Below are 11,647 nucleotides of genomic sequence, written 5' to 3'. Positions count from 1 at the left end.
AAAAGTATTCATATTAAAGAAAACTGTTAAGCCACCATGCATACCCATTATCATTCATAGATATTCCATAAAAAAAACATTACTTTATGATCCGCATGAATCCTACCAATTTCGCACAATAGCATAAGCTATGGGAACAAGAATATTGGTGCAAGGGGTAAAGCAATAAGACAAACTTGAGCAACTTTATTTTGATTTACTTCTGTCAGTACGAATAAAGTCAGCCTCTTTCTGCCTTGAATTATGGCATAATTTTCAAGATTGGCTGTTGGCAATAATATCGATTTGCACGTGCCCTAATCACGTCTTCTTTCATATGGATAATGTCTATAAACATATCATTTTCTTTACGACAATGACTTTACGTTGCAGTCAATGTCTCTCTTCAAGTAACTCGAAGAAATAAATTTTTTTTATTATCGTTATCGTTATGACTACTTCTTATTATTAGTTCCTGCCGATAGCAAAATACTAACGCATCGGCCAGATGCAAATAAATGCCAACGATCTTTTCCATCTCATCAATGGCAGATAAATATTTTTTTATTCTATACAGAAATTTTTAATGTTGACCTATTTTCTATGATTTTAACATATGAAAAAGGCTAATTATCTTTATTGGGATTGGTGGGGAGTAAAAATAGTAAGGGGAAAAAATAATTTTTATTATATATTAATATAGAATTTTCAAAACTTTGCAAATAGATTGATTTATAAGAATTTTATGAATGCATTATTACAACCTTATCTTTTCCTTATCTTTTTCACATTTGTGATAAGTAGATTAACTTTTTATAAAACAATTATTTTTATCCTCCACCTCACAAATGAATGTCTAATCAATAATAATTATTACTATTTATTTTTATTACCAAGTTTTTAAATCAAATATAGAGTTTAGTATTTCAATTTGTTATTTTTAAAAAACTTTGATTTTTTAGTAAAAGTACTTCAATTATTGCTATCATTTTACTTTTATAAATTTAAAAAAATTAAACAACATTCTTTTTTAAATATATTTTATAATAATGTTTGTAATATGTATAATTGATTAGTGTTACAATTTAAAAATTATATCATTTATTATTATTATTTATTTAAAAAATTTATCATTTAGCTTAAATATATTTAAAGCTTAAATATATTTTTTAATATTAAATTAATAATTATATTTTACATCAAAAAACATAGTGAAGGAAATAACAAAATAAAAAAGATACTTCAATTCTAAAAGACGTATAAATTATTATTAAATTTTCCTAAACTATGTACTAAAATTAAATAGTTATATGTTATTTCTTATTTATTTTATTATATTCATTCATTAACATTAATATATATGTATTACATCTATATATTATTTACAAATGTACATATTAAATTATATACATATTATTTCGTAATTAAAAATTACTTTATTCTATGAAAACACATGAGCCATCTATCAGATGACAAGTGCAATTCTAGGCAAAAATCAATGCATTCACAATCCTAATTTACAACTATTTAACCTTATTCTCACTCACCTACACCTCTACTACACCTCTACAATGACAGGAACTATGATGCATTGCGTCTCTTGTATTATTTTCGCATCGATCGTAACTTAATTAATTGCCTTTCTCTGGACTATGCTCTAGAGCATCTATAGTAAATTATTTTTTCATATTCGATGTAAATTATTTTGTCGTATTTGATGTATGCTCGACATCTTTTCTTTTATTGCATGTAAAGATGTAAGGTGGTAACTCTCTTGTCAAAGAATGTACCTTCACTCATCCTCATATTTTTATAGGACATGCTAATCTCCATCCAAAATGTATTAAAGACAAAATAAAGTCAAATTTCTTTTTTTCTCCTTTCTCTGGACTATGCTCTAGAGCATCTATAGCAAATTACTTTTTTTTATTTGATGTATGCTTGGTAGCTCTTCTTTTATTGTAGGTTCAGATGTAAAGTTGTTAAGTTAATATTCTGCTTGTCAAAGAATGTACCTTCACTCATCCTCATCTCTTCATGGGACATGCTAGTCTCCATTCAAAATGTATTAAAGAAAAAATAAAGTCAAACCTTTTTTTCCTTCCACATTCACTAAAACATGATTTTTTTTCAATTTTTTTGTTGTTTTCGAGTACAAACTATGCAAATCATGAAGATCAAATGCTAAAATTTTCAGAAAAATCCATGATGTTTTTTACTTTTTGAAAATTGGTCAACTATAGAGTTTGGATGAAGGATAGTCGCGTCCTTCTTTCACACTATTCACTTGTTTATCATCTCATATTCATTTCCATGCACATGTTATCAACTAAGACTTAAATCTAAATCTATAATTTGTTGTTAGTTCTTAATGAAATCTATATTTTGAAAGTAATGTCTACTATTGTTCATTATCAAGATGTCATATATTATCTTCTCTTATTTGCATAAGTCTAATTGAAATATGGTAGTTGGATTTCAAAAGTGCAATAGTTACACCACTAATCTTATATAATTTGAATATTATCTTAGAAAGTACAGAATCATAAGTTATATAAACTACATTCATTAGTGATAATTTTTTGTAAATAGATTAATTTTATAAAAAAACTCAATAATGAAACATAGATTTAGAGTGTGAGGTTGGTATGATGCCACAATTATTATTTTAACTTATCTAAATAGAATAATCAAGATAAACTATAAAACTAGTATGACTAGGATGTAATAATGTGTTGTATCCAACATGGCCAATTAGATAATGACTAAATAAAATATTTTCATTGTCTACAACAAGTCTATTATAGTTATTTGAGCAAAACATAACTTACTATTTCATATCAAATTCAATAATAACTTACAATCAAGGACAAAGTAGTTGATACATCTTAAAATAAAAAGATAAAATAACTGTGCTTTATAAATAATTTTTTTAATCTATGTTCTATTTTTCTATTGTTTATAAACAAGAGGTTGAAGTCAAAAACAATATTGAAATTAAAAAAATTATACAACCTAACTCCCTCCGAGGGACACTGAAGAAGTTAAATAGAAGTCCTTCAGTATTACCACATAAAATTGCAAAGTAAATAGTACCCACTCTTATATTACTGATTTGCCATGGTACCCCAATTTCTATCCAAAATTCTTTAGATTTTCTTTTGCCATAATTCTGGTCCATGACCCGTATCACTAAAAACACCATCTTCCACAAATAAATTTTTCTTATACATAGATTGGTTAGTAATTTAAATAATTGAAAATGAATAAAATATTGTTTAAATGGACACTTTCTTTATTGAAACATACAAATATCAGATTAAAAATTTAACAACTTTTGAAATTAGAGAAGTTAAACGATCAAGAGATTGTAACAATTACAATTATAATTGGAATTAGAGAAGGATCAAGAGAGTTAACGATCAAGAGATTTTAACAATTTCAATTACAATTGGAATTAGAGAAGTTAAGGATCTGCCTTCTATTCTTAATTGGAATAAAGAGTTGTAAATTGTTTTCAATGATCTTAATCATTTTTACTATCAAATTTTGAAACGTCAAAATCTGTTTGCACTTTGAAAGGAGTATGAGCATGGAATGGTTTTCCTATGAATAATAAATCACAAACTTCACAAATTCTACTTGGCAACCAAAGGTACCGAGTGATAGTTTTGCTTGACACAAGAGGGTGTCGAGTGACAAGGAGCTGGTGTCGAGTTACTTGGCACATGAAGGAGCCAAGTGAGCTTGGCAACAAGGGGGGCAACTCGGCACAGGGTAAAAGCACAAACCTGAGTCACCCTTTTACAAAGGAATAGGCTAACAAAAGTATAGTTGTTCACCTTAAATGACATAAAATTGATATTATTATTTAGAATTTGAAAATAAAGTAAACTAATAAAATGTGTAGAAATAGATGAAGTTTAGGATTAGAATTTTTAATAATTATTTGGAATAAGAAATAATATATATTCATATTTTTTAAAGATAACTTTTAGTAGCTAAAAAATACTAAAAATTAGGGGTCTAGTTCCCACCACAAAACTACATGTAAATTGACTTATTTCCCTTTGATCTCAAATTATGTTATAGATAACATATGTGATTAGAACAATCAAAAATAAAAATTGGCTTTAGACCTATATTTTCTCTTTTATAACGATTCAAATTCCAACTTATTCAAATTAATAATTTTCATCTCCCACCACATTTTTCAAAATAAATCTATTCCAACCAAAAGAAAAATTATAGATTCTAGAAGAGGACTCTCTCCTCTAGAACGTCATATAAATTTTAATTTTTTTAAATATGATTTAGTATTTTTTTCTTCCTCAAAATTGACATCTTCTCAAGTGTTAAAATGTGTACTTGTAGAATTTTTTTAATTATAATATACTATATCTAATTAAAACACTATGAACTCTATATGAGAATATTCTTGAGTTTGAGCTCTATAAAATGGTGTTTATATGTTATTAAAAAAATATCATAACAAATAGTAAGAGTTATTAAAATGCCAATTTTATGAAATAATTGTATTTCTTTAGTAAGTAGATACTAACTAGTATAAAACATGGATTTAATAGACATTTCCAATTGGAAAAGTGTGAGACCATATATATCTTAGCTAGAAATTTTTTATCAGGATCATATGCTTGAATAATATTTTTTTTAGATAGAAAATCTCAAATTCAGTCATTTTGATAAGTCAACCTAAAAGGTGACACAACATTGTACTTTTATTCCATAGTGTATGCCAAGTGAGCTCGGTCAGTATTGCAAGGTGGAGGTCAACACAGAGGATGTTGAGTGAGCTTGGTTAACAAGAGAACCAAGTGAACTCAGTAAGGACTGTAGAGATAAACTTGGTGGACTTAGTAAAGACAACATGTCTTACACAAACCAAGTGATCTTTTAACAAACTTCTTGTCTGAACATTTCCACCATTTAAACATAGTGAGCATAGTTCAATGAAGCTTCCAAGTATGAACTTCTCAAATACAAAATACCATACAATAAGAAATAGAGAGGAGACAACAATGATTTGTATGCCTACTTTCTTGCTTACTTTCTATTCAACTAGGTTAAACTATTACAAAATTTGGGAGCATTTGGCTTCAACCAAAAAACACTAGAAACTTCAAACTGATAAAACTAAACTCAAACTTAAACCTACAACACTAAAGGCTACATACAATGAGCTTGGAGCAATCACTACTTTATAAGACAAAATAATACAAACTCAAAGAGAACAAGGTAGTCAAGATCTATGCTGTTACAAACACTGTCTTCTTCCTAAACCTTCCTTCTATTCTCTGGCTTTTGACTTGATCTGTTGATCATCTTCCTTCTTTGCTCTATGCTCTACTCTGCATTTTTATTCTGATCTATGGTCTCTCCAACTCATCAAATGAATCAAACTCATTTCTTTTGTCTTCCAACAAAAATTGTTCCCTCTCATTTTAAGATTTGAACTCACCTACTGAGTTGAATGTTGTCAAGCAAGTAGGTGGGTGTTTGTCTCTAGGGGTAACCAACCAACCACATTAACTTTTTGACACTCTCTCTTTGTCTCGCGCCAAATAAAAAGGATCACTCCTGATCCAAATCAACTACACCAAGACTTCTTCTTAGTTGCACAAAAGTTCCAATGCCCAAAGTCTTTGTAAAAATGTCTGCTAGCTACTACTCAGACTTACAAAATTCCATTTTGATATATCCATTCTCTGCCAACTCTCCAATCAAGTGATATCTAATCTCAATGTACTTGCTTCTCTCATGGAAGATTGAATTCTTAGACAATGCAGTTGAGGAGATGTTATCACAGAAGATTATGGTTCCATCCTCTTGCCTTTCATTCAAATCTATCAAGATCCTTCTTAACCAAATAGCTTGACATGATGTCGCATTCATTGCTATGTATTCAACCTCTGCTATAGATTCAGAAACAACAGGTTACTTTTTGGATGCCCATGAAATTGTACCCAATCCCATATGAAACATGTAGATCTGGAAGTGCTCTTCCTATCATCTAAACTTCCAACCCAATAACTATTAGTGTAACCAACCAATTTAAAATAATTATCTATAGTATACAAAATCTCAAATCCTTTGGTACCATTCACATACCTTAGGATCCTCTTTCCTACTTGGCAACTGGAATCCTTTTGGTGTTTCCATAAATCTGGAAATCAAGCTTAGTGCATGCATCATTTTAGGTTGAGTTTTTGTCAAATACATCAAGCTTCCAACCATACTCTTGTTTAATGTTGGATTCACCCCTTTGTTGCAATCTTCCTTGCTCAACTTCAAACCTATTTCTATTGGTGTTGGGGTTGCCTTACTATTTTGCATTTTGAATCTCTCCAAGATCTGCCTTGCATATTTTTCTTGAGAGATGAAGATTTCATCAAGCATTTTTTTTACTTCTATGCCTAGAAAGTACTTCAAGAGACCTAGATATTTCATTTCAAATTCATTCTTCATGGCCTATTTGGACTCACCAATTAAGAAATTGTAATTTTTAGTGAAGATTAAGTCATCAACATACAAGACAACAATCAACACTTTACCATTTGCTGCGTTGATGTAGAGAGTGGGCTCACAATCACTTTTTCTAAATCCATTGCTCATCAAATATGAGTGAATCCTATTGTACCATGTTTGTGGAGCTTTCTTGAGTCCATATAAGGCTCTCTTTAATCTATATAATTTTGTGTTCTTCACTTGAAACTTCATAACTAGGTGGCTACACCACATAAACTTCTTCCTTCAATACACCATTCAAGAAGGCAGACTTCACATCCATTTGATATACCTCCCATTTGTGTTGGGTTGCAATTGCTATGACAATACACATAGTTTTCATTCTTGCAACCGAGGCATATGTCTCATCATAATCTCTGCCATACTACTACTTGTACCCCTTGACCACTAAATGTGCCTTATGCCCATCTATTTTTCCTTTATCATTGCACTTGATCCTATAAACCCATTTCACTCCAATTACTTGCTTCTTGGGAGGCAAAGTAGTTAACTCTCATGTCTCATTTCTTTCTCATGTCTCATTTCTTTCAATGGCATCTATTTCCTCATCCATGACATTGCACTATTTCTCTTCCTTCATACCTTCTTCAAAGTAAATTAGATTACTATGAGAAAATAATAAAAATTAACACTCTCATCATAATCTTCCTCATACCTTTCTTCTTGGTATATCTCCCTTAGACTTTTAGTCTTTCTTGACAATAGGGAGGCGAGAGTGGGATCTAAATTCTGAGTATTGTTGTTTCTGTTGTTTTGCATACTAGCTCAAAAATGTGTAGAAGGACTTACAGCTATCACTCGACATGTAAGGGGTTGCTTGCCTTCTTGCCTTTTTTTGAAATCCATGTTTTTTGCTCCATCTTCTTGCTCATCACCAATGTCTTCCTCTTCCTCATCAATACTCAGAATATTTCTTGTTTAATGCTTGAAGATTCATCAACTGAGCCATCCCACGACCGATTTTCAAGAAACTCTTCATCTCTTTCAAAATGATGATCTTCTCGGTGATTGAATCATACAATCTATAAGCCTTTGATTATGAGCTATAGCCTATGAAGATACACTTCAAAAAATTTTCATATAACTTCTACCATTGTTCCTTATGCACATGTGCATATACTACACATCCAAACACTCTCAAGTATTCAACTATCCATCTGTTCCTTGACCAAGCCTCAAGAGGAATCTTGTCATGAACTAACTTTGTAGGACACTTATTGATCAAGTACATTAATGTTGCTACAACCTCTCCCCAATATTTAGTTGGGAGCCCTTTTTTTTTCATCATGCTTCTAGCCATTTCAAAAATGGTCATGTTCTTCCTCTCAGCCACTCCATTTTTCTGTGGAGTGTAATTGGTTGTAAGTTCTTTCTTTATGTCATTTTGCCTAGAAAAATTTATTAAAAAATTGGAGGTATACTCCTCTCCTCTATCTGATCTAAGGACCTTTACATAGTTTCAACATTCCTTTTTAGCTAGGGCTTTAAATTCAGTAAATTTGTCAAACGCCTAAGATTTGTTCTTCAAAAAATACACCCATGTCCTACAACTGAAATCATCTATGAATGTCATGAAATAAGTACTCCCCCCAATAGAAGTAGTTTGCATAGGGCCTAATAAATCATAATGCACCAATTCTAATGGTGCTTTAGCCCTTCTAGAATTTCCAAAATTAAAACGAAGCCTATGTTGCTTACCCAAAATGCAAGTCTCACACTTGTCATATGAATCTACTATGCTTGGAAAACCATCTACCATTCTTTTCTTGGAAAAAAAATTTAAACCAGCAAGGAAAAGATGTCCATAATTGAGATGCCAAATCTTGGAGGGGTCTACAATCACTGGGTATGTGCAGGATCATGGTGTACCAAACTATGGCCTTAAGTGCTAGTGAAAAATCAGCAAATCAGGGTTATATAAACTTGACATATAATTTTAAAGTAGTTATGGACTTTATATCAAAAAGTTGTAAGAAAATAATTTGTAGGAAATTGAATTTAGTTTCTAAATTACTAGGCCTTATCAGGAGAAAAAAAATAATGGATTGGTCAAAAGTTTGGATTTTAATGCAGTATTACGAAAATTTCAAGGCAAAAATAAAAAGTAGGTGTATGTCTAACCACCTTAATCAAAATCAAATGATATATTTTTTTAATATAATTATAGATATAAAACATAGACTCATGCCCGGATGTGACACATGTTTTTCGTATTTTTATTCCAAATAAATAATTAAATATGAATTTTCTACCAAAAATTTTTCGAAAAAAAAACTTCCATGTGTGACCACCTTAACTAATAGAAAATTTTACCAAATTTATTTCATTTTATTTTTTCTTATACTAGGCGAAGCATGGAATATGACGCAACTTTTAGAATTAAAAAATGTTATATCGTTTGAAAGTTATAGCTATTTTTCAATCAGTATGTCAATTAGCACTTTACAATAATCTTCATTGATAATTAACTAATAAATACTTATCGAACTCAAAATTTGATAGCAATTATATCGATGGAATCTCGAGACCGATATTAAAAAACCCTTTTCGTTTCATTCAATTTTGATCAAAATAACATTGTCAGATGGCTACTCGAAGTCTGAGTGTCACTAAAATCCTCCTCAAACATGTTTTTCAAGTTGACCGGGCAAGCTTCGTAAATACCAGGCCTAATTGAATATTTGATCCTAAATCAGATATCCAATTTGAAATTGGATATCCAATCCCAAATCGGCTATCCAATATGGCTCGGTGAGCCTCCATCCGCTTTTGGAGGGAAATTTCAAATCCCAAGACATTTTAGAGGGAAAACCGAGTTTGTGATTTATAGTTTATAACTTATCAATTATTTGAGTTATATTACTATGTAAAAATATATTATAATATATTATATATATATATATATATAATAATGTAACAAAAAGATATAACATATAATCTATTAATATATAATAATATATTATATTATTCTTATTATAATCTATAAATATAATATATATTATTATTATTTTATCTATATTTTTATTAAATATAATAAAATTATATATATGTCCATGGGGGTCTTAGGAACCCTACCAAAATATTAGAATTATTCTTATGGGTTGAAGGGGGGTCATAAGGTGTCCTATGACCCCCTTCGACCCATTACATGATGACATATGTTCCTAGGACCCCTACGGGCATATTAGAATCGTTTAGAATCATTCTTATTGATCCAAAGGGGTCATATGGTGACCTATGACCCCCTTCCACCCATTAAATGATGACATATGTCGCTAGGAGTCCTTGACCTATGACCGCCTTTGACCCATTACATGACGACATATTTCCCTAGGGGTCCTAGGACCCTAAGGGACATATTAGAATCATTCTTATGGGTCAAAGGGGTTCATAGGTCACTAAATGATGACATTTATTCCTAGGGGTCCTACGACCCCTAGGGACATATTAGAATCATTCTTATGGGTCAAAAGGGGTCATAGGTTGACCTATCACCCCCTTCAACACATTACATGATGACATTTGTCCCTAAAATATTAGAATGCTTCATATGGGTCAAAGGGGGTAATAGGTTGACCTATGACCCCCTTCAACCCATTAAATGATGACAAATGTCCCTAGGGGTCCTAGGACCCCTAGGGACATATTAGAATCATTCTAATGGGTCAAATGAGGTGATCGGTTGACCTATGACCTCCTTCGACCCATTACATGATGATATATGTCCCTAGGGGTCCTAAGACACCTAGGGACATATTAGAATCGTTCATATATGTCCCCCTTCAAACCATTACATGACGACATATGTCCCTAGGACCCCTAGGGACATATTAGAATCATTCTTATGGGTCAAAGGGGGTCATAGGTCTTTGACTCATTATATGACGACATATATCCCTAGGGGTACTAGGACCCCTAGGGACATAATAGAATACTTCATATGGGTCCAAGGGGGTCATAGGTTGACCAATGACCCCCTTCGACCAATTAAATGATGATATATGACCCTAGGGGTCTTAGGACCCCTCGGGAAATATTAGAATTCTTCATATGGGTCAAAGCCTATGACCCCCTTCAACCCATTACATGGCGACATATGTCCCTAGGGGTCCTAAGACTCCTAGGGACATATTAGAATCGTTCATATGGGTCAAAGGGGCCATAGGTTGACCAATGACACCCTTCAACCCATTAAATGACGACATGTCCCTAAGGCTCTTAGGAAACCTAGGGACATAATATAATCATTCTTATGGGTCAAAAGAGGTCAAAGGTTGATCTGTGACCCCCTCCGACCCATTACATGATGACATATGTCCCTAGGGGTCCTAGGACACCTAGGGATATATTAAAATCGTTAAAATACATCAAAGGGGATCATAGGTTGACCTATGACCTCCTTCGACCCATTACATGACGACATATGTCCCTAGGCATTCTAGGACGCTTAAGAACATATTAGAATGCTTCATATGGGTCAAAGGGGGTCATAGGGTGACCTATGACCCCATTCAACCCATTAAATGATGACATATGTCCCTAGGAGTCCTAGGACCCCTAGGGACATATAAGAATGCTTCATATAGGTCAAAGGGGGTCATAGGTTGACCTATGACCCCCTTGGATCCATTAAATGATGACATATGTCCCTAGGGGTCCTAGAACACCGAAGGACATATTATAATGCTTCATATGGGCCAAAGGGGGTAATAGTTGACCTATGACCCCGTTCAAATCATTAAATGATGACATATGTCCCTAGGGGTCCTACGACCCCTAGGGATATATTAGAATCGTTCATATGTGTCAAAGGGGGTCATAAGTTGACCTATGACCACCTTCGGCCCATTACATGATGACATATGTCCCTAGGACCCCTAGGGACATATTAAAATCATTCTTATGGGTCAAAGTGGGTCATAGGGTGACCTATGACCCCCTTCGACCCATTACATGACATATTAGAATGCTTCATATGTATCAAAGGGGGTAATAGGTTGACCTATGACCCCCTTCGACCCATTACATGATGACATATGTTCCTAGGGGTCCTAGGACCCTTAGGGACATATTAGAATCATTCATATGTGTCAAAGGGGGTCATAGGTTCACCTATCACCCC

Source organism: Cupressus sempervirens, chromosome 7 (assembly GCF_028749045.1).
Source record: "Cupressus sempervirens isolate cs-2001-9-10 chromosome 7, ASM2874904v1, whole genome shotgun sequence".
In the NCBI taxonomy this organism is placed as follows: domain Eukaryota; kingdom Viridiplantae; phylum Streptophyta; class Pinopsida; order Cupressales; family Cupressaceae; genus Cupressus; species Cupressus sempervirens.
The sequence above is the reverse complement of the archived record's forward strand: the minus strand, read 5'-3'. Positions refer to the sequence as shown.